The sequence below is a fragment of the Balaenoptera ricei genome, chromosome 13, assembly GCF_028023285.1.
Source record: "Balaenoptera ricei isolate mBalRic1 chromosome 13, mBalRic1.hap2, whole genome shotgun sequence".
Classification (NCBI taxonomy): domain Eukaryota; kingdom Metazoa; phylum Chordata; class Mammalia; order Artiodactyla; family Balaenopteridae; genus Balaenoptera; species Balaenoptera ricei.
Genome location: NC_082651.1, coordinates 88,935,098 through 88,960,292, shown reverse-complemented (window position 1 = coordinate 88,960,292; position 25,195 = coordinate 88,935,098). Strand labels below are relative to the sequence as shown.

Genomic DNA, 25,195 nt, shown 5'->3' with positions numbered 1-25,195 from the left:
TCATGAATTATTTTTTGAACGAGGCCTAGACAGTCACAATTGCCTAATTAATTTAGGTAAGATCACCTGTGCTTCAGAGCAAGACATATATGTATTCATTGATTCAATGCCAGTCTTCTCTTGCCAGAGTAAGTCATGGAAACATCATGCCTAATGATAGAAATGGCCTCAACTGGGAGACCATTTTACTGAATTTACCCAGTTCATCACCACACACATGCTTATAATATTTAAATGGAACAGTTTCAGAAAGTACATAAGTGCTTTGTATCATAGCATATTTGGTATATATTTCACTACTTGGGTATAAATACTTAGGAAATGGTCCCCTTAGTTTTGAAGTGCTTTCTGTTTTCCAGAGGAATCCACAGTCTCCCATGGGTTCCACTAGGAATTCAAACTTGAATGGGTCATTTTGTCCCCATATCCGCCATTCCTCCTGAGTCCTCAGTTTTTTATTAACGGTACAAAGATACTACTAACTTCCATATTTCCCAATTTGAAAGTGAATAAATCGTCTCTATTGCCTTGAATCCAAATATACTTTCAATATTCCGGTTTCCTTACTAGCTGGAACAACTGAGGAGGAATTAATCTCTCACTAGCATTATGAGGTAAGCAATGCATGTGCAGGAACTTTAACATATATTATGATTGTATGTGTACATATAGAGATATACATGTATGGAATTCTATACTTTAACAATTGCTGTGAATTATAAACACACTCATAAAAGCAAACCAAGATCATTATTAACAAAAAAAGTAAAAATAATGACTAAGTTGTATTTATTTAGGGCTTTGTGTTTTTACATATTTATTTCCGATCAGTTCTCATGAAATATTTATGATTATTCTCCCTTTTTCTTCCCTTCTCCTTCTCCTTTTCTTCCTTTTTCTTCTCCTCTTTCTTCTCATTCTTATTATCTTACAATTTTGCCAAATAATATTTAGAGGTTAAAATTACTTAGGTGGTGAAGAGTGAATTTAGGCCTTGAATCAGGTAGGTCTGATTCACTCAAGCTCTTTTCACCAAAACCATACATCTCTGAGGTTTAACCCATAATGTTTTTGTAGCTATTGTAGGGAAGCCATTCTGGTGGAATTAGCCCCTTTGTATGCATACAAACATGTGGGTCCTGTTTATGAAGAGCTATGAGGAAAAAGAAAGTCAGTATCTACTTTTACTATATAAAGACAGATCCTGCAAAAATACTTCATAATACCATACAATCAGGGCAGCTTCTAGGATGAGGCAAGAAAAGCATCTAGGGCACAAAGTTTAAGGAGGCATGCACTCTTGGGGTGTTACAAGTGCAAGACTCACACCTGAGAGTAAACGCCTCCTTAAAGTTTTCCCCCCAGCACCTCACTTGCTTCCTCCGAGTCCTGCCCCTGCAGGCAGCAATTGTCATATGCTGGTCACCTTACTCTAGTTCCACAGAAATTAAAACCAATCAATGAGTGGTTTATTAAATATTTATTATGTGCTATAGATTGAGGAAAAAGTGAAAACTTTTCCAATTATATTGGATCAGCTTGTACTGGAAGAAAATGTTATCCAACTAGAAAGATAAGACTTACACATGGGAAACAGTCAAATCAGATATGTTGTTGACTCTGTAAAATACCATGGTCCCGTGTGAGGTCACAGATGTCAGATTCAGGACGGTGGAAAATGGGAGACGTTATTGACGATGCTCTCAAGGATAAGCCCTTACAGCATATGTGTGCTGTAACTCACATATGGGCAGGTGAGGCAGGACCCTGATGGGGAGACTATGGGACTCCAAGAAAGGCTGATTGATGTTGGCCGTAGGAAGCCATTTATGTGTTTGAACAGGGGAACAATGTGCAGAAAGCCCTGTGATGGATTATGCATCCTTTTGCTGGAGTGGGCCAGGGTGATGGATGGATGGTAGGTCCATCCAAAATAAGAATATTGTTTTAAAGTGGGGGCATATTAGTTTAAAATTTATTTTAAAGTGATTACTGCTACAAAGTGGGTTTGATCTGTTACAGGGAAATTGGAGTTGGAAGAAAGGAAACAGTAGAGGTTGAAATGTCCAAATCAGGCATCTTATTTATACTATTTTGTCACATTCCCATTTCTCCTGCAGTTGGTTCCACAATGCACTTAGCCATTGCTGTTGGCTCTGAACTCCTTATTGTCTGACCCACATGGCTGGCTACTGGATCATGGGCTGCCTAATTCACCGAGCAGTTTGTGTGGGTGACTCTGGTATTCCAGACTAGATCACCAAGCCCTTCAAGGTCAGGGCTCAGAGCTCATTCTGGAATGTTCTATCTCTGTAGACTCTAGCAGCAACTGGGTCCATGAAAAACAGTTAATAAGGGTTTCACAGCTGTCTGCTTGGGAGAAAAGACATGGAGAGAAATTGAACTTGATTCCCCAATGAGGAAAGGTCTGCGTTTGTTGTACTTTGCAATGTTTGGATTGATCTGAATGAAATTTCCAATGGCTAATTTCATTTCTAATCCTTACATGAGCCAGAAAACTCCACCTGCAAGGGAACCGTTTTTCATTGTCTTTCTTTTGAAAAGGCATTTCCTGTCAACAGGAGCTGCAGTAACAGGCAGGAACTGGTTACTTCTATGACACTGGTGGTTGCTTGGGAAGGAGGCCCAGGACTCAGGCTTCTGCAAAAGTTTTTGGCTTAGGGTCAAACCAGAATGAACAATTCAAGACCCACATGTCTCCTGATAGACAGATATCTGAGCTGGGGGCGCTGAGGCCCAAGACAGTTTACCAAGAAGGTAGAATTATGTAACCCTGTCACTCAACAGGGCTTCTTTCCAGTTCAAGGTATCCTGGGACTAAACAGTACACATAGCAACAAAACAAACTGAATGTGTACACTCTTTGCATTGCTCAATGGAGCACGCTCCCCGTGTCGATGCATAAATCAACAAAAGCGCGATGGAGCGATGCCTCATTTATTTACCAGCGCTGGGGAATGGACTATTTATTATAGATAAATATTCCAAATAACTAAAGCCTATGACTTTAAGTGCCAAAACTTTTAAAAATGTTAACCAAGTATGATGAAAATCCTCTAAACATTCCCTACTGTCTTAAAGACTGTACTCAGAATATAGTTTGACCTTAGAAATGTTTGGAGAAAAAAAAAATGGAAGATGGACAGACACACCATTAGATCTAATGTTTTAATGCTGATGACTAATCAGGGAGAAACAAAGGGCTTCTAAACTTCGTCTTCTTTGCATTTTGAGAGGAGTCATTAGGGGACTGAAGGGGTAGTTTGGACACTGCTGGGGAGAAACTGCAGCCTTATTGTGGAGGGGGCAGCAGCAGGAGAATGCCGGGGCTGCTGAATATATATACACATCACCTCACCTGATTCAGATCAGTTATGTCTCCTAGTAATAAAACAATATGAAACTGAGATGTCTTTAAGGAGATTGTGGAAGTCAAAAGAAGTACCAAAATACTAGAAATAGAGCAAGTGAGCTAAATATCAATCTAAAGTAAAACTCTAGAAAAAGATATTTCTGGGCACGTGGATAAGGAATGTCATCCTCAAGGTCTCCTTGTCTCTCTGACCTCATGTCTGATATACTTACAAATCCTGTGAGCTTTATGTGCACAATTTATGCACAACTTGACCACTCCCCGCCTCTTCTCTGTTCCTTTCATAGCCCAAGCCAACTGATACAGTAGATGAAATCACTGGTCCCAAGTCATCACTTCTCTCTGTGTACACACTTTCGCCATGGTGTTCTGATGGGCAAAGTCTACTTCCCTGCCCCTTGACTTTGAGCTCCATTGTGTGCCCTCCAAGAAAGAAAGCACGAGCTTGAAATGTGCCTGTCAGTGGAGCTTTCTTTCTGGTCTTTGCTGCCACATCAAGAAGAGTTTCCTCAGGCTCATTGGTACACTCTTACCTGAGGTGCAGAACAGCATCATGGAGCAGACCTGAGGGAGATGCCCATCACAGTCAGACCCTGCAGCTTGAACGGAGCGGTCAAGCCCAGCCCAGCTTGGGTCAGCAAACTCCTAGATGACCTGCAGGTCCTTAAGAACCAACGCTATTGTTTCAAGCCATTGCATTTTTGAATCGTTTATTATACAGCCATAGCTTACTGACTCAAGGGGATTATTATTGCACTATCCCTCAGCATCTCACCTTCCTTGTCCTGCTCTGCTGCAGAGACCCCTGGTCTCATTGCTCTTCCTCCAGCGTGCCAGGCTTTAGCAGAGACCATCTCCACCGTAATGCTATAATTCAGTTTTTCTAAACTATTGTTAGTGCAGCCAAATTGAAAAACAAATAATAAAAAAGTATGGGATATTAACTTAGAACAAAGATTAAAAATATCTTAGCAACATAAAGGCAATTTTAGTAACTCCTTAGAAGGGACAAATTCATCCTATGAAGATTTTTGAGGCAGCTTAATGATCTTTAGAAGCAAGGGTTCTGAAGCTATGTGGCCTGAAGTCAAAACATGGTTCCATCAACTTACTGCTGAGTGATCATGGGCAATTATGTAACTTTTCTTTGCCTCAACTGGATTCTCTGTAAAATGGCCATAAAAATAGCACATGCCTCATAAGGTTGTTATATGGATTAAATTAATGTGAACAGTAAATGCAAGACCTGGCAGATAGCAGGCACTTGAAGAGCTGTAAGTAGAGTTTTGTTTGTCATTATGACTGCTACTAATGTTGTTACAACAATTATTCCAAACTTTGTGTATACACTTTATACAGTCCTATGCAAAGCTCTAGCAGGATTTTTCAAGAAATATTACTGAAAATTTTATAAAATAGCTACTTAAATTCTGAAATCATTGACTACATCATAATCATTGACTGACAAAAGAGTAGATAATCAAACTATAAAAATTTAAATGAAAATGAGTTAAATAGTATTCCCTAAATATTAATAATTGTGCACTTAGAACACAGAATTTACAATAAATGTACAACTAGGAAAAATATTTGCAATCAAATATGACAGATAAATAATTAAATTTCTTTATAAAGAACTCATTCAGCTTATCTTAAAATGTAAAAATATAATTCACAGAAGAGAAAATACAAGTGACTGAAGAGTATTTTTAATTGTATCAGTTTTACGAACAAGCAAAGAAATGTAAATTAACAAATAATCCTATTTCCTTTCTTGCAAATCAAAATAATTGTAATACTAATAACAATAATAATAGTGAATAAGAGGAGAAAGATGAGGGGACTCAGTGTAGACGAGGGTGTGATAAATTAGAGGCACTCGTGTCCTGCTTCTACGAACAGATATTGGAGCAATACTAAATTTTTAACAACGTATAATTTTTATATGTTTATTATTTTATATAATTTTTAAACAATTTTAAAATATTTTTAAATGTCCACTCTACTAATTTTACTTCGGAGACTCTAAGGGAAGAATCAGAAATGTAGATGACAAGGAATGTACAAAAATAGAAAAGAAAGCATTATTTACAGACATGAAAAGAATATGAATGAGGGATATTGTTAAATAAACTGTGGTTTATTTATATAAACGGATATTATGCAGCCTTTCAAATGGTATTGAGAGAGTTTTAGAAATACATTTGTCATATTTTGTTGTAACAATAAGGTGCCATATCATTTAGACAGTACTGTTTTAAGCATATAAATATTATAGAAAAAAACAACTAAATGTGTTAACCTTAACACCTCTTCTGCTGTTACATATATTTAAAAATTCTGTTTCTGGAATTTTCTGGCAGTCCAGTGATTAGGACTCCACACTTCCACTGCAGGGGGGCACGGGTTCATTCCCTGGTTGGGGAACTAAGATCCCCACATGCCACACAGTGTGGCCAAAATAATAAATAAATAAATAAAAATTCTGTTTCTTTATGTATTTTTAAATTTTTAACTGTGACCAAAAAACCCATGTAACATGAAATTTATCAGCTTAAGCATTTTTACATGAACAGGTCAAAAATGTTAAGCATATTTACATTGTTGTGTAGCAGATCACCAGAACTAATTCATTTTTCAAAACTGAAATGCTATACCCATTTAACAACTTCTCACTTCCCTCTCCTCCCAGCCTCTGATAACCAGCATTCTACTTTCTGATTGACTATTTTAGATACCTCATTTAAGTGGAATCATACAGTATTTGTCTTTTTGTGACTGACTTATTTCACTTATATAATGTCCTCAAGGTCCATCCATGTTGAGTATGTGACAGGATTTCCTTCCTTTATAAGGTTGAATATTATTGCATTGTACTTACAGACCACGTTTTATTTGTCCATCCATCAAGGGACATTTGGGTTGCTTCTACTTATTGGCTACTGTGAATAATGCTTTCATGAACATGGGTGTTCAAGTATCTCTTCAAGACTCTGCTTTCAATTCTTTTGGATATATACACCCAGAAGTGGGATTGATGGATCACATGGTAGTTCTAGTTTTAATTTTTTTAAGGAACCACGATACTGCTTTCCATACCAGTTGTACCATTTCACAGTCCCACCAACAATGCACAAGGGTTCAAATATCTCCACATCTTTGCCAACACTTGTTCTTTTCTTTTCTCTCATCCTAACAGATGTGAGGTGGCATCTCATTGTGGTCTTGATTTGCATTTCTCTAACAACTTTTGATGTTAAGTACCTTTTCATACACTTGTTGGCTCTTTATGTATTTCTGAATATATCGAAGTGTTTATCATTAACATGTATTACTTTTGTATCAAACAAACAAAACACTACGAACACAATTAGGATCAGTTTTGCCTCCAGTTTTGTGACATTAGCAAGAGCAAAAAAGCTTTCTTTTTCTAGGTCCCCAAATCCCCATTTGTGAAATAAGGAGACTAGACTAGCTAATCCCACATATGACTTCTTTTTATAGATTTTTTAAAAATTTATTTATTTATTTATTTATTTTTGGCTGTGTTGGGTCTTCGTTTCTGTGCGAGGGCTTTCTCTTGTTGCGGCGAGCGGGGGCCACTCTTCATCGCGGTGTGCGGGCCTCTCACTGTCGCGGCCTCTCCTGTTGCAGAGCACAGGCTCCAGACGCGCAGGCTCAGTAGTTATGGCTCACGGGCCTAGTTGCTCCGCGGCATGTGGGATCTTCCCAGACCAGGGCTCGAACCCGTGTCCCCTGAATCAGCAAGCAGATTCTCAACCACTGCGCCACCAGGGAAGCCCATGACTTCTTTTTAATAAAGGAAATAATCTTTCCTCATTTTCTTCAGTGTTGTGTAAGTAGTTACATTTATAAATCTCCTAAATTTTGGAATGATTCTGAGAACAGGTGAATGGGTAAACTGATGATTTGGTCGTAGTTTTTTCAGAATTTCTTCTTCATTTAACATTTTCAGTGCTCCAGCTCTGTAGAAAGCATTAGACCAGGGGCCAAGAATACAAAGATAATGCAGTCTGGACCCTGCCTTGTTAAGTTACAAGTCGATTTGGAGAGGCAAGCTTATAAGTAAATAATTACAATGCAACTTGAAGCTGATATAATACATGTAAAAATAAGGTTCATTGGTGTTACAAAGAAGCAGACATCTGCTTCTAAGATGCTAAAAATGTGAAGACTCATCTAATAGTGGGAAAAAGCTCATAATAGTTGTCCCCCAGACCTTGGTGTTTACTAAATCCATGGCATTCAATTTAGTGAAAAGAAATGTAATATTTACCCAGCAAAGACAAAGCAGAATTTCCATGAGTATTTAACCATTACATTTTTTTTAAACTAACAAATGGCTAAAATGTTTTCCATTCAATCAAATGGTATTTTAGAAATTGTGGTCTACACAAAGGATGTCTCTTGCTGGGCAGAGTAATATAATACATTCTGTGTGGAGTAGGAAACTTTAATGATATATGCAGTTTTGTTATTAAAACTGAGTTATATATTTTGCTCTGCTCTGGAAAATTGTGACCCAGTATAACATATCTTCACATTGTTTATAACTTGAGGAAAATCAACATTTTGGGTTCCCAGTTCACACAGTAGGAATTACATTTGTTTTGGCCAAATATAATTTATATAACTGCAAGGAACAATAAAACATGAACTCTACAGTGTTTTCTTACCTAAAAATAATATAGACCTTGTAAAATTGAAGAGATTATTATTATAAAGGAAAAGACAGTAACTTAAAAGGCCGAAGCTCATTTTACAACACTCTTTAATGCCTGTGCAAATAGGCAGACACCTGTGTCCTCATTTTCCTTGACCCTAGCCACAGGACTGAGATTCCACATAGTAATAAATAACCTTGCAAATAAAACTTTGAAATATAATTTGCTTGAACAAGCCCAGTTCTTCTATGTTGAAAAGTCATTTTCAAAGTGACTTCTTAAAATGACTCAGTATTCTTTATTCCCATGCCTACAAAGATCTTTTGTATGTGATGAAACGTCTGGTCCATCTTGTTAATAAGGCCTCAGGTAGTAAAGGGACCATTCTGAATTTAGAGTTGGGAATTGAATGAATGAATGAAAGAATTGATTAATCAGTCATCCAATCAATAATTAAGCATTTATCTTTAAGGTCAACTAGCCTGTGCAAGAATTGACTCCCCTACTTCAGTATCGTAATATAAAATGTGATCCTATTCTCAAAAACGTGGGAGTGATAAGGGAGAAGAGTGAAACTTCCTTTGAGGGGATATGTGCAAGAGTCATACTGAACACATATTGTAAAACTGCTGAATACAAAATCGATCAGACAACTAGAAAAAATATTGACATTTTGTTGGCAAGTACTGTGTTCAAGGAACTGGTCAGTGGTATCTTATTTAATCTGTAAAGTCTAGACAATTCCACGAAGTTGGCAGAATTATCTTACATGTGAAGAAACTAGGGTCATAAATTTTAAGTGACATGTTCCAAATCACATAGCCAAGTATGTGGTAGAGTTGACCCTGGACCACAAGTCTTCTGATTCTACATACTGCACTCTCGCCACTACACCACTTGAGAATCTGCTGAGTGAAGACTATAGACTAGTACAGTCACAGCATAATCAGATGGCAGATGGGCCTAGCATTCCTACTAGACGACAGCTATCTATTCATGCAGTTCTTACCTTTCCTCGGGCTCAAAACTTTTTCACTTACAGAGCAGATTTTTCTGCTCTGTGATTTATTTAGATTTCAAATTCTTCAGATTCCCAGTGTAATTTTTGACTTGGTCTTTTAAGTCTTAATGTCTATTTTAAACTGGGATTTGAATTATATTTAATAATATTAGGGTTTCTAACTGCATTGATTTTTTTTCTGAAGCAATCAATTCTTAATACTTATTTAGAGAGAGAATCCTAAGGAGTCGTAAATGGTGCAGACTTGTTTTTCAGGAGCCAACATGAGAGTCCATTTTCCTTTAAAAAAAAAAAAAAAGTTTGCAGCCTCTCCAGGCATTGAATCATCTGGCTTGGGGCCAGGCACTAGAGGGTGCTTTAGAAATATTATTTGATGATGAACTCGGATGTTGTCCACTTGCTTTTCAGAAATCATTCCTGTAAATCACGGCTTTGAAAACTTGTCAGCATTTTGCTCTTTCTTTTGTGGATTTCTTCAAAGGGAGAAGGAATGCCTGAAAAGTAAACATTCAACAGCCATAACTGCATCCCAAGGAGTGTGGAATAAAAAAAATTATAGATACTTATAGATATATAAATATTTCTGTGAGATTAAAAGAGAACCCTGTGGATAACTCACAAAGAGCCTACTGGAACTTTATCAGTTGACTGGGCTTTGTCAGAGTAAAGCAGGTTTGTGAGGGGGCCAGGGCAACATGTGTTTCTCCCTATTCCATACCCTTCTTTTCTGGAAGCTTGCTGTAAGCATAACACCTCACATTTGTATGAGACTTCTCTCTTTTTTTTTAAGTCACACTTTTACATATATTGTCTCTCAAGTGATATTCACAAAACCTGTATAGTAAGCATTACTATTCCTATTCTCTAGATGAAAAAAAAAAAAAAACAGGTTTAATGAGGATAACTATTTCACTCAGATCTATAAGGTTAAGTGGCAGAATCAGATTTTAATTATAAGACTTTTTCCTAGTATATAGGGCAGCAACCCCATTCTTTTTCTTTTATACAGTTAACATGACCATATTTCTTCCCTTCTTCCTTCAGACTTTGTCACCACATGTATCTTTCCTTGTTAATGTCTTCAAATTTTAAATAAAAATAAAACCCATAAACAACAAAAACCAGAGGGCATGAAATATAAAATAAGGACACACACACCTCCTTTGCTGTTGGAAAAAGAAAAAGCATAACCTGGTAGGGGAGCTAAAAATGTCCTGTGGAGACGATAGTATGAAGCACCATGAAGTAGAGCCATGAGTAAGGTGTGGTGTGTGGAAGAACCTTTCCAATTAGGAAGAACTCTAATTGGAAAGATAAGGAAGGGTTTCTTAGGAAAACAATGCCTTTCTTTAGGTCTTGAAAGACAGCAAGATTCCAAAAGAGCACCCTAAGCTTTGGAAATAGTAAAGACAAAGTTGGCAAAGCTCAGGGCATTTGCAGAAAACAATGAATATTCAGTTTATTGGAGGATCGCTTCCTGAGCAGGACCACAGGGAGAACAGGCTGGCAAACAAGCTTTTAACCAGGTCTAGAGCGGCTCTGTCCGAGATCAGGGAAATGTTTTCTCTACCTTTTTTTTTTTTTAAAGTCTTTATTGAATTTGTTACAATACTGCTTCTGTTTTATGTTTTGTCTTTTTGCCTGTAAGGCATGTGGGATCCTAGCTCCCCGACCAGGGATTGAACCCGCACCTCCTGAACTGGAAGGCGAAGTCTTAACCACTGGACCTCCAAGGAAGTCCCAGGGAAATGTTTTCTAATAGGCATTGTCCGAAGCAGTAGCCATGGGCCACATGTGGCTACTGAGCACTTGAAAAGTGGTTGGTGTGACTAAGAAACTGAAAACTTTGTTTAATTTACTTTTATTTTTAATGTAAAATCACATGTGACTAGAGCCCACCATTTTAGAGCGATTCTAGGGGCCTTGGATGATAGACTGAGGCAATCACAGAATTCTACGGTTACCCGGGGGGAAAGAGATGCTTGCTGACTGAGGAGAGAAATGAACTGAGAGACTTTGGAGAGGCTGAGATAAGAAAAATAAGGGCTGGAAGAATGGGAAGTTGGGATAAAAGGAGACATCCGGTTATAATCGCTGAATCTGTGAACCACGGGATTCAAAATGCAACTGCTTGCACTCATTTGTGTAAGAAAAGTTTGTTCTTCACCAAATTTATGAACTCCTCCAATGTCAGAATGATGTCCATTCTTTCATCTCTCAATATCTAGTAGCCAGCCCCATGTCTTCCACAAAATATGTTGTGCGTATGACTATTTTGACAAATTCAACCACAGTTGTGCATTTATGTGTTACATTAAAATGTCCATTATCTAAACCGGATGGAACTAATGAGTGGAGATAGTTAATTTTCAGTCATTTAAACACAACATATATAACCAGGTAAGTCTTAAAAAATGTATTGGCTTGTGAGTGTGTGTTAGTTTGTTTCACCCAAATCTTTCTCTATCTCTAAAGTACTTGGAATTTAAAAACTCCAGTATGGTTTATCAGACACATTATCTGTATTCTTTTAAACCCAGAAGAAATAATATTCTTGTTTCAGCTTTATTAGGTTCTTAAATTATGGATAAGGTATTCTGTAAAACTAGCTAGTGCCCACTCCTCATTCTAAGGCTGAAAGGATTATTAAAACCAAAACAGAAAATTGGGTTCCCCCAGACTGTAAGGAATTGATCTCCCAAGGTTTAAGATCATGGTATCAAAACCACAAGTAAACACTGATACTGAACTCAGTAAATGGTTTTCCTGCAATACTTTGCAGAAAAGAATAAAACCACAGCAGCAACAGCAGTGCAACACCTTGGCCCCATTCCCACAAGCTCAACCGCTAATTATTTTTTTTTACCTGCAAATGGACTCACCATTTGGATACCTTCTCAAATAAGTCTTAAACATTTTTGTACTGGTGAATTCTCATGTGTGGATGTCTTGGGGATGAATGGGCACCAAATAGCCTTCCATGCACTGTGTTACAGGCCAACGTTTACCAGATGACCTGGCCTCTCTTCTTCTATCTAAGGATATGAGAAAAATATGCAGGATTTAGGAAAGAAGGATTGGGAAGTCAGTTAGTTTTTCCTTAACATTTATTCAAATTGTACCTTGGCTAACCACACCTAATGCAGATGGAGTGGGTTATCCATTTCTCCAAGCAAAAGTTATCTGTGTTCTAACTAACTCCCCAAAAGTCTTACTTTGGAGATATTTTTTGCAATTCATCAATAACCTCTGTGGCTATTGCCAAAATCATCCCCCCTCCCTGTTTTTTAGACCTGAAGGGAAAGTGAAGATAAGCTCAACAGCCACTGGAATATCTTGGAGATGGAACTCTAGAGATTTGTACTCCTATGTCTTTTTTGCTCACAACAGTGAAAATCTTCAAATTTCTAGAGATACTGTTTTCTAGCATCTTAATCTCATCCAAATTGTATAACATTTCTTTGAAATAATGGCAGCAGGACATTGAAAGGGTTTTAGTTCTGAATCCTCAGTTATGATTTTATTGTTTGAGTTTCCTTACCAAAAAATAAATAAATAAATAAAAGCCATGATGTGGAATTGTATCTTTTTCTATGTATTACCTGAATTTAGGCAACTGACTATATAAACCTAAGGAAAACAGTGAAGTTATCAATAGCAATGTTAGTCAATGCTGAAATTGTTGAGATCTTAAAAATGCTGAGATCTTAAAACTGAAACTGACTGTAAAGAAGCCACTTTAAATCATTCTTACAAATGACTGTACTATTGCAGGTATTAAATGCCTGGGAGCAGAAATGGGAAGAATGCTCGTTCATGTTCTGCTCTTTATTTTTTTCTTTCTTTCCAAATGTCCAAGTAGCCAAGTCTCTGGTATGTATCAGAGGAACAGGCAATTTTCAGAGTGAAGTCAACTGAAAAGTATGTAGATGGCAGTGTAAATGTTAGGAGAGTTTGGAGGAAAGTATGCCAACTATGTGCTGTTTTTTGCTACAATAAGTATAGAACCATCTCTTCAATGCCATGGGCAAGATCCTTGCCAAGTGGAATACCCTATTTATAACCCTATCAAGAAGAGGAAATAGTGCCAGGAACAAGATAAAACTATTAGCTGTATTAACAAAAATACTTAAAAGCATGTTTGTATTTGAAAATAAATGTTAGTGGTTAAGCAAAAAAATATAAGTAGTTGTAGATCTGGGTGTTGAAACCTGTTGCAAGACCATTAATTAGTCATCATTTTATCTTCACTGCCATATCTCTGCCAACTTGCCTGTTTGAAGTCATAAATGGAGCTCATAAATGGACTCTTTGGGAGATATGGGGAAATAAACAATTCCCCCTATTTGGTAAATAGTTAAGAAATCTCCCTGGGCTCACATGTGTTTTTTTCCTCTTGTTGGCACTGCTGATTCAGTGCCCATCTGGGACATCCTCCCAATCTGACTTGAAGCTGCCAACCTTTCCAATGCCAAGTATGTAGGCTGCAATCCCAGAAGTGGGAAAAATAGACCAAGTCCAAGGGCGTGCCATCGAGTGTGCAGACTCTGGTCACAAGGATGTCACACTGGGAGGGGCCTGGCAACTAGCCTGCGCCTGCCAGCATCAAGACACGGGCCATGAGCTGCCACCCCAATGTCCTTCCCTCCTCCCCAGTACCCTGGGGAGCAGCGTGTTGAATAAGCAAGTGTCTGAGGGAATGGCTGGATTGATGCCAGGGTCAGCTTCTTCGGCCTTCCTATTGTATCAGTGAAATTTGGCATATGCCATACTGTCCTCCCCTATAAGGACTGGGCAAGCATCAAGACACAGTTCCCTTTTCCTTCCTTTGTTTTGTCACTTTCTCTTCACCTACTCATCTAACCTGGTAGAGTGCAAAGACCATAGGATATGGAATCAGACAAAATCAGGGTTACATCTAGCTTTTTACTAGCTCTGTGTCTCTGAAGGTAAAATAAAACAAAACATTTAACTCATCTAAGCCTCAACTTATTTTCCACTAATGGCGCCTACCTTGCTGGTTTGCTGTGAGGTTTAGCAAAGGTGATATAAGAGCCTAGCACCGGTTCTAGAACATGATAGGCAATAAATATTAACTTGCCATAGCTAGAGGCACTACATTAGACTATGGCTATGCCAATTGATTAATGATTTATTCATCTTGTTATTTACTAATCTAATTCATTTATCATTATATTAGATAGTGATATAGAATTCTACCTTATGTGTCTACTTATTAAAATAATTATTAATCCTCTATCAAGTTATATGATAATTTTATAAACAATTATATGTACTTATTTAAGATATAATTGCCGGACTTCCCTGGTGGTGCAGCAGTTAAGAATCCGCCTGCCAATACAGGCGACACGGGTTCGAGCCCTGGTCCGGGAAGATCCCACATGCCACAGGGAAACTAAGCCTGTGCGCCACAACTACTGAGCTCTAGAGCCCATGCTCCGCAGCAAGAGAAGCCACTGCAATGAGAAGCCCTCACACCGCAACGAAGAGCAGCCCCCGCTCGCCGCAACTAGAGAAAACCCGCGTACAGCAACAAAGACCCAATGCAGCCAAAAAAAAAAAAAAAAGATATAATTGCCACACTTACGTATTATTATATTTTATATTATATATTATATATTATAATATATAATACATTATATATTATGTGTTATTATATGAGTCTGTATCATGTATATCATTACATGATATATAAATATATATATTTATATAAACATTACATATATCACACATATGTATTATTTTATGTTTTATAGATCATTACATATTATTATATTATGGTTCATATTATATGAGTCTGTATCATTTATATGCCCTGTATCATGTTTTATATACCATATTAATACATATTAATTATTTGTTTATATAAATTGTATATATTTATATGTAATTTTATCATTTTATCATTCATTAAATAAGTAGTATAAGAATGATACAATAATTATATGATTAGTATATTATACATAGTATAATGTATATTATGTTGTAATATAGATAATTTGATTATATGATTATTAACATTAAAAAAACCAAACTTTAATAATATTCTATTTATATATGCTGTTACATAAGCATAAATGTAAACATACATACACGAATGTAATTATTTAATAATCTCTAGTGTACTTGGGCCACAGTTCTCATGGTTAAGAATTGCCACAAGGAGAGGTAGTAAAATACCAGGGAAAGACCATGTGTCTCAGACTAAAAAAAGCTTAAATCCAGTCCATACCAGGTGTGGGAATCTGGGCATGCCAATTAACCTCCCTGAGTCCCTATTTCCTTACTCTATTAGAAAGAAGGGGGGGGGGGGGAACTTGCAGATTTAAATCGAAATAATATATGAACAGTGAACAACACAACTACCAGCACATAAGTAATCAATAAATGAAGGATATCATTATTCATATTATTGTTCAAGTTAATTATTATTAAAAGCTAATTATCATTGTTTTCAATGTAGGTCTTAGAAATACACTCAAGAAGCAGCCCGTTACCTATGAGGACTTCTCCCTGCAGAGCTGGCTACTGCGATGTCTGTTTTGCTTGGGCCTCATTTGGAGAGCAGGGCCAGTTATCCTTACTTTCTAGTCGTTGGAGAATATTCAAACTGATATCCCTCGTGGGATAAGATCTTGGGGACAAATATTTCTTCTATTTCAAGGTTTCTTAAATTTCACATGTGATTTAAAAAGCAAATAAGCCCCTTAATTGCTTCGTTAAGCTAGTCAACACTAATTAAGAAAAGTCACGAGGAAAAATATTAGAAACTGCTGTGCTTGATTTTTAGCCTTCTCTCTTTCTTCCAGAATATGTCTTGCTCTGCTGAGGAAGGGGAGTTGATGATTTTCCGTGATAGGACCCACTCTGACCTCCTCAGTTCTGAGTTTGAAATTAAGCTCTAGTCTTTTGGGCTTCAACTCTGTTTATTACTGGTGAAACATGATTTCCCAACCCCATGAAAAAATGCCTAAAATGCCTTGTAAAGTAGCGCAGGGGGTAATCCGAACTATTTTGATGAGTTAGACTTCACCAAGCTTGAAACATCAGTTTCTTCTCCTTCGGCACAGTCCAGGAGCTTAAGAACAGGGGTGCAGGGGTCACAGGAGGGGGCTTTGGCTTAGAGTGGGAGATGCTTTGCATGTGAATATGTGAGTGTGTGCACATGTGTCCTCATGCATGTGTGCATTCGCAGGCACTGTGCACCTTCGTGCACATATGTGGTGGGGATGGGTGGGAAGGAGATTTACTTGTCTGCAAGACAACTAGAACCTGAATTCAGCCTTTTGCTCTTGTTCAAACTTTGGGAGAGTTATTCCTCTTAGCTCTGCTGAAGTTTATGAGAAAAGTAAGTTTTTGTTGTAGATTTTCCTAGAGCTAACTAGGCCATCTCCCTGGTTACATCAGCTCCCTTGGAATCTCTCAGACCCAGAGAGAATGATAAAGTAAATCCGGCAACCTGCCTTAACTCTCCTTTATGGTAGTGAATAGCTTCTATGTATTGAGCACTTACTGTGTACCAGACTCTGTTTAGGTATTTTATAACCATGGCCATAATTCTCTCAGTAACTCCTTGCGGTACATTTGTTATTCCCATTTAATTGATGAAGCTACCAGGGGTAAGAGAAATAAAGGGCTCATGGCCTCAGAGTTGGTAGATGGCTGCACAGGAATTAGAACCCTAAGCTGCCTACTGCAAAACCAATGTGATTTACTCTTTACCCGGTCATTCAAAAGGCTCTATTATCGTGATCCTCTGAGTTAAACCAGCAATTCTTCTGGTCCCAAATGAGAAGAATCAGAGTCTCTCCTTGTTCTGAAAATGCTACTTAGAACAGTGCCTCTGCTCAGTGTATGAACAACCCCTGCAGCTCCAAAGCTGGCTTTCCCCAAAGCCTTCAGGACCTTGGTGCATGTGGAACCCTTCAGAGGAATTTGGGCTGCTTATGGGAATCTTCTAGAAGAGTGGAAAGTGTGAAGGACTCAGGGATTAGAAGCAGAAAGAATTTTGCCCACATTCTTACTTGTATGAGGGAGATCAGGCCTGAATTATTTAGGGTTGTAGGTGATTTCCCCTAGATGCATCAGCTCTCATGGACAGCCTCTCTCATTGGACTGCAAAGGAATGGGAAGGATAAGAACTTCACCTTGATCATAACAAACTCAACAAGAAACCCAAAACTGTAAGACTCAATCAGCTATTTTTCAGGCATTGAAAGCATTCTAGGACACTGTTGCATGGGCCCACTGGAGGAACAAAAGCAGGGTATGTCTTGAGTGAAGATATAATGTGGAGGCCCTCAATGGATGTGGTCCAGAGTCCAGTTCATAGGTTTCAAAGGGGTTCCATTAACTCAGTACTGACTAGTTCAGTGATACTAAGAGTATCCATTTTGCTTGGCAAGGCATGGCAGCTGGCCTCTGCCTGTGACTGGCACAATTCTGGGGGTTGAAAGGCCTACCATTCAATAGACTCCTAGATACTTAAGATCTACTGCAGTTTCCTTGGGGCCCAGGACTTGTAGGCAAGGATAGATTCCAGGTTCCATGCATGGTGGGTCTGAGCCAGCTGACAGTTCCCTTGCCTTGGACTGAGAAGGACAAAGTCTGCAGGGTGTGGGGGGTTTGGGGGGGCAGGAAGGGCATAGCCTGTAGCTCTGATGCTTCAGACACGTGGACATTCTCTTTAGAAAACAAATTACCTCTGGCCAGGGACTGTATGTAGATAAACTAAGGCACAAAGTGTGCACAATTCAAAAGACTACATTTGTGCAAATACTGACTTTAATTAAAACAAGCATCTAAAGGGACAAACAAACCTTACATATTTCCTTTCATTTCTCAGTGTTCTGAAGAGCCACAGCAACTGATTATAAGCCTAAAAAATTTTATCAGGTAGTTATCAAATAATTCCCATAAAGAACATGAGTTAGCATCAGAAGATTCTTTCTCAAGAAGATCTTTAACGAGAGTAAAATGAGGTCTTAATAATAACAAACAGTTTCTGGTGTTTCTGTGTGGCCACTATTGCTGTAACCCTTTGCAAATCAAGGGCCAGAAATCAAGTTCAAGCAGGAAGAATGTGTGATGAATTCTGCGGGGGAGAGGAGCCTGCAACATGAGTGGACCTAAGGAAATAGGTGTGAGAGGCTGTCTGAGAGCCTTGGTCGTCATTCAGAAGGTGATCTCTGCTACAGCATCTATCAGTCAGGCAAAGAATCCAGGCTCTGTAAACGTAACACAGGATATACCCAGATAAATGGGCTGAATTCTTCACAGAGCTGTGACCCTGTGGGTGCCCTGGACACTGAACAAAGTAGGGGTTCATGACTAAGAAATATGTAAGGGTAGATCTCTGTCCTCTGAACAAGACCGGGGGTGTAGAGATATCAGCAGGGTCACCTGGGGAGCACCAAGCCTCAGCCCTCTTTGTGGCCTAAGTGATTAGAAGCTAATGAGAGTGTCTGGCCATCAAACCCGGTCAATGCATCTCAACAAGGTTGTGTGATATTCTAAGCTCCACTGGCCGGAAGACAGAAGTGGTTCAAGGCTCCTGATAACCTTTGTCGTGAGCAGGACTGCTTTGGGTCCTGGGTACTCTTAAGCCTCCTAGAGGTTCAGAGGATTGAGCCCTAATGATCTGAAGAGGGGAGCCAACTAGAGGGTGAAAGACTTCCTACACCAGCACCCTGGAAAGTCAGCAATCCCAGATCCTTTCATTGGAGGCTCTCCCGAAAGGAGAATGACCCCATTCTGCAAGAAGAAGGTGAGCATCACACGGGCCTGTGAAGAAGCTAGAGTGAAAAGAACCAACGTAAGGACGTGGGCCAATGGAGTGAGAGGGTCAAATCTCAGCTCTAATGCACTCGTGGGCAGGCAAGACTGATGGGCCCCTCGTCAGAAAGGGTCTAGACCAGCCATGGATTTTGACCTTCCAAGTCCACAAAGGCTTCCACACACTACACGGAAGCATGTCCCTGCAGTTGCCCCCAGAGACAGCCTCAGAAGACTCCTCCCTTCCCACACGAAGTCCTGGGAAAGCCATGGTGGTTCTCTTCTTGTGTTTCAGTCTGCTCCAACTACTTAACTCTCCCCACTGACTCAACTCAGGGGCCGTTTCTCCACACTCCAGGCCTTTACCCAGAGCCTTCTCTTTGCCTGAAATGCCCTCTTTCCTCTGTAGTCATTCTACTCCTCTTGGGGCTTTGAACTAAAGCCCACCTTCCTCCCTATCAGCCTTACTTTAGTTTACATTGACTTTTTCTGGCTCTAATATCTGAATTATGTATTAAGTAATCATTATTTAGTAGGTTTTCCTAGAAAGCCCATGGAAAAAGGTCGGATTCACATTAAACAATAGATTAAAGTGTAGGAAGAGCCCCTACAGACCACCTAGCCCCACCATTTCCCTGTTCAGGTGAGCAGGCAGAGGTCCAGAAGGGAGAAGTGACTTTCTCAAGGTCACAGGAGAATCGACAGCCGGGGAAAGAAAAATTCCTATCCCCTGACTCTCAACCCAGGCTGTCTTCCATGACTTTCTCTTGCCTCAGCAATTCAACTGGAGAGCCAGACTCAGCACATTTATAATTTATATTTCACGTTTTCAGAGAATGTATAAGGGATGGGTCAGAGCTCTCTCCTGATGTTCCAGTAGCTATGAGTTTTGTGAAGGTCCCTGCTTTTGCAGCTCTGGCTGAATCATGAGGTTCTTGAATAAGCAGGAAGAAGCAGGCCTGGGTGAGGCCACCTCTAAGGTACTGCACCCCTCCCAGGAGGGAAGAGAAGGAGATCCATTACGTTAGGCTTGAGATTTCCCCCTATGTTCCCTTTATGGCCTCCTCCTTCACCTCCCGTCAAGTTCTGGGATATGAATGTGCTCAGGGGTAGGGAAGGCTGTAATCCCCAGGGCCTTGCACTATAAACTTCATTTCCTCCCTTTATTGCAGTTAACTGCCCATGAACTCTATTAATATCTTGCAAATTGAGATCCCTAAAACACATGTTATAGTTAATTTTAACTTCATGCTAACTAGGAGGTGGTCAAATTTTCACAACAAATTCCAAGGATATTTTGATATGCCTTGGAAAAATGCATTTAAAGGTGGCTATGGGGTGTATTTTTTTTTCTGAATCCACACATTTCCTTGCAACTCCTGTTTTTAAGGATCAGGCAGGAGTAAACTGTTTTAGAAGAGGAGGAGCCAAAATACTAAGTGCCTCAATTGTGATGCAAGAGTGGCAGAAGGAAGCATCTACCAGACTCAGAGAGGCAGTCAGAGAATTCCCTTTTTCTGAACTTGCCATAGTAAGTCTTATTCCCCTTAGTCAACAAATGGGTGCATGCTTTTGCACATGGGATCATTTTTCCTTAGAAACACTTTCCATAAACACAACTCATAAGGTAAATGCTTTGGGTTTTATAAGTTTAGTGGGGAAAATAGATTTTTCTTATCTCCAGTTAGGCCAGATGCTTTTTCATGGAATACTATCACAAGTATAACTTCTAAAACCGATCAGTCAGAATGAATAAACGCTTCCTTCCTCCCTCCCTTCCTTCCTTCCTTCTTTCCTTTCTTCCTTCCCTCCTTCCTTCCCTTCTTTCCTGCTTTCCACTCGACAAGTATTTTCTGAGTACCTACATGTGCCAGGAATTGCTCTAGCCTTTGCAGATACGGTGGTAAATATATCCCTGGAAAACACTAACCACATGATTCCAAATTTAATCATTTAATTATCCTTCTAAGTATGCAGCCACTGAGGTGGATACTCTTCCCCAAGATAATCAATCTATTCAAGGTATTCATCTCAACAGAAAGATTTGAGAAAATGTTCAGCTACAGAAAAAAATTTTTAAAACACCCCTTCTATTAATCAGTGGGTCAAATCACTTTTCTTTTCTTAAAGGGTTTTTGTTTCCCCAAATGATTCCCTGTTTTCTCTCAACCGTGATCTTGCGTTGAGGTTCACCTAAATCTTGGTTACTTTAAACGAGGAGATGGTGTGGTGTAGTGACAGCATTTTTCCCCCACAACTAATTCTGAGATAGATGAGGGGAGCAGGGCTATTCCGGAGAAGAATGTCCAGCTTCCTCTGCTTCCTGCCCTTAGAGTAGCCAAGGTCACCCCTGGGCCAATGGGGGAGAGACCCTCCTTGTCCGTATGTAGCCCATTGAGTTCACTGTCCAACCTCTCCTCCTCTCACTCCTATTTTCCCCCAAAGTCTGATTCCAGTACAGCAGGTAGCATCCTTAACATGTACGTGCCAACTTCCCTTGATACCTTCAATAAGTATTTAGTCATTTAGGGACGAGGGCATCTCCAGAGGCAAAAGGAAATATTATTTGTGAAGGACCAGTGACCAGTGAGATAATTAATAAACAGGACAAAACTGTAGTTACATTTGACCGAGCACCAGTGAACATGCCACAGATTTTATTCATCAAATTTCATTTTGCCAAGATGAAAGCGCGGGAGGTATTCTGGATTAAAGAATGGAATCAATTAAAGGTTCTCAAACTTTTTGGTGTCAGAACCCGTTTACACTCTGAGAACTATAGAGAAACTCAGAACTTTATGTACAGATTATATCTTTCAATATTTAGCATATTAGAGCCTAAACTAAGGACAATTTTAAAATATTTATTAGTTCATTTAAAAATAACAGGAATGAACTCATTATATTTTGATATAAATAACAATTTTATGAAAGTAACTATAATTTTTTAAAAAGCATATATGTGGAATCTAAAAAAAAGGGTACAAATGAACTTACCTACAAAACAGAGAGTTACAGATGCAGAAAACAAACTTATGGTTACCAGGGGGTAAGAGGGGGAGAGGGATAAATTGGAAGATTGGGACTGACATATACACACTACTAAGTATAAAATAGATAATTAATAAGGACCTACTGTCAAGCACAGGGAACTCTACTCAATACTCTGTAATGGCCTATATGGGAAAAGAATCTAAAAAAGAGTGGATATAGGTATATGTATAACTGATTCACTTTGCTGTACACCTGAAACTAACACAGCATGGTAAAGCAACTCTACTCCTATTCAAATTTTTAAAAAAACTAACAGAAAAAAAACAATTAAACGTTAATAAAAAATAAAAAGCAGTTAGAAAAAATAAATTCATTTAATGTTTGGTTTAACAGAAGAAGGCTGATTCTCATGTCTACTTCTGCATTCAATCTATTATAATATCACACATCATGTAGCCTCTGGAAAACTCTACTGTACATTCATGAAAGACCATGCATCACTAACCTATCTGTGCCTCAGTTTCTTCACTGTTAAAATGGATATAATAATAGTAACTACTTATCTGAGAGAAGAATTCAATGAGTTTGTCACATAAGGTGCTTGGAAAAATACCTGGCATCTGGTAGTAAGAACGTTATTCTCATCAACACCATGGTTACTAGCATTTACTCTGCTGAGCCACCCCCTGAATGAGGCAGGACTTGTGGGGTCACCCTTCAAGTCTAGATGGAAGAACACGCAACACCTATATGCACTGCACCTAAAGGGAAGCCACTTTCTTCTCCCTCTGTCTTCTGTGATCTCCCACTGAGACAGAGCACTTGGGGCCTTTCATTTGTAATTGCTGGCCTAGGTTTGGACAAGTTGTCCTAGGGTTACTCAGACTCAAGGCTGTCAGACCAATACATATGGGGTTAAGCAATATAGGCATAGCCATAGAATTCTTCTCATGATCATCAAGGTGTTGGGTCGGATAGAAACTCGAGGATCATTTTGTGCTACTCGCCTCCAGCTGTAGCAACTTTCCGTGCTCCGTCTTGATGTTTACGCTCCGGCCTCGGTGTGGGCACTTTCAGGGATTAGGAGGTTACCTAACTGAGATGTTCTCTTAATTGAGAGCATATCAGGGGTTTACAGACCTTAGTCTTGCCTCTCTGGAGCTTCTCCAGAGCCTTTTCTTCTCTAAATCTCCTTATCCAATTTCCTTATCCAAGCCATTCCCTCAGTGACAGGGTTTACTACTATTTCTATAATATTAAACTATACTATTTCTGTTTCTTCTTCAGGAAAGAATAAGGGTGAGAGCCAGGGGCTTTGGCGATAGACTCAGACTTGAATATGAACTGTGCAACTTTAACCAAGTTATTTCACTACTCTGAGCCTTGGTTTCCTCAGCTTAATAATAAATGGGAATATTATCTCATAGGTTTAGCTGAAGACCATGTGAGATAATGCACATAAAGGGCCTTGCAGGATGCTCAGCCTGGCAAGTATGGGGTTGACCTAAGGCTGGTACCTAGAAACAGAGACTGAAATGGGGATTAGATTCCTTTTAGGAGAAAAGGAATGAGGTGAAAGGGATTTGAGAAGAGAGGAGCTAAGCCAGTCTGTGGTCTCAGCTGGAGCCCACCTTCAGCCTGATCCCACAGTGGACTCTGGAGCGTGAATCACACCCTTAATTCCTACCTTAACAATGGAGCTCGATGCTTTTACAATTCTGTATCAGGGAGTCATTGACTGAGGTATGACAAGTGGAGGAAAGGGGATGGGGTAGGGGAGAGGGCGGCTGGGGGAGGTGCATAACGTCCTTGATGGGGTTCTCAATCAATAGAACATAATTCTCTAGGGAAGGGAGAGTCTGTGAGAAACGGGACAGGCCCAGGAAAGAAGAGGCTGGGGGCACTGACAGCATCTGTAACCTGCACACTGTGTCCTGCTCAGACGCCCAGGCTTCTCACCAGGTCAGTTCATCCAAGCACAGCTTCTCCGAGATTCTGGTTGATCACAACTCCTGGGGAAACATACTAGAGTGGTTCTGTGGGACTCACTCCGGATCTGACACTGCAATTGGCCCTGAAAGTATGAGACTCATCATCTCCTGGTCCTCCACGCTTCCAGGTCCATCTCCCCTTTCTCTTGTCAGCATCTCACTAGCTGGCTTGCTTTGTGTGTTAACCCATCTCTGAGGGTCTGAGTCCCGGGTCACCACACCTTTAAGCTTGTACATTTAGTAAGCGCTGGGCAGAGCAGAAGAGGTTAGTGGATGACCTGAGGCCACACACACTCTGCGTCTTCGCTGGGAAACAGCAGCCCTTCCTCCTTGCGATCAGAGTTAATTACAGCTGCTGGTGCGGTAACTCCTTTCTTTGCCTGATGGTCTAGTGGTGCAGTGGGCCCCAAGTGACCTGGGACCTGTCATAGCTTTAAGTTATTACAAGTCCTATGTTTCCCGGTAGAAACAGCACCCAGAATCTAAAGTTTCAGGGACCAGAAGCCTATATTCTCCAGGTGGTTCACTGGCAATCACAGTAAGCAGGCACCCAAAGAAATTCACGACAGGGCTCAATAATCAGAGTTCCTTTCTCTTTTGAGAGAGCCAACGTCCCTCCTGCACTTTCCAGTGCCCGGGCTGGTCGACAAGGTGCGCAGGGCTCTACTCCCAGCTGAGAGAGCCCGCGTCCGTGCTGGCATCTGGGCCCTGGGCCCCCTCAGCTCAAGTCGGCAGCCCCCGAGCGTCCCAAACCTGCTGCTGGCCTCAAAGTTCAACCCGCTTGGCTCAGGCCCTACATCACTGGAGGACACCCGGGGCTTCAAAGGAGCGCCCCTCACAGCGGCCTCCTCCTCCAAACACTCCTTGCCAAAGCCCAGCTGAGGCAGGCTCGAAGCTAAATATTTGGATTGAATGGGAGGGAGAGTCCAGTCCCTCTGAGGGGTATTTTACCCAGGCCATGAGGAGAGAAGCAGCTCGCAGCACAGGCGTGCTGGGCCCTACGGCCCTGGAGAGCAACGGCATTGCTGTGCGACCAGCTGGCTGGCAGAAGGAGCAGCCTGGCGTGTGCCCAGAGCTTCCCAGCCTGCCTCCCCCATCTCCGTTCGTCCCCTTCACCAGCCTGCGAACCTCCAGGATGGGATGGCTCTCCCCTTGTGCGTGCCGAGGCTGAGCACCTCCCCCGAAAAGGGGAGACGGCCTTCTCGCGTTTGTGCACCACAGAGAGCTTGAGCCTCTAACTCAGGCCTTCTGCAGGCCGGTTCCACCCGCTTCCTTAGCGATCGAGGGTTTCTGCCTAATAATGACCAGGCCCAGC

At 40.2% G+C, this 25,195-nt stretch overlaps 1 long non-coding RNA gene across 2 annotated transcripts in view; it reads left to right on the top strand.

Annotated features, from left to right (window-relative positions):
• Positions 1 to 25,195, top strand: part of LOC132376545 (uncharacterized) — a 398,309-nt gene that overhangs the window by 361,731 nt on the left and 11,383 nt on the right. The gene's annotated exons all lie outside the window — the stretch shown is intronic.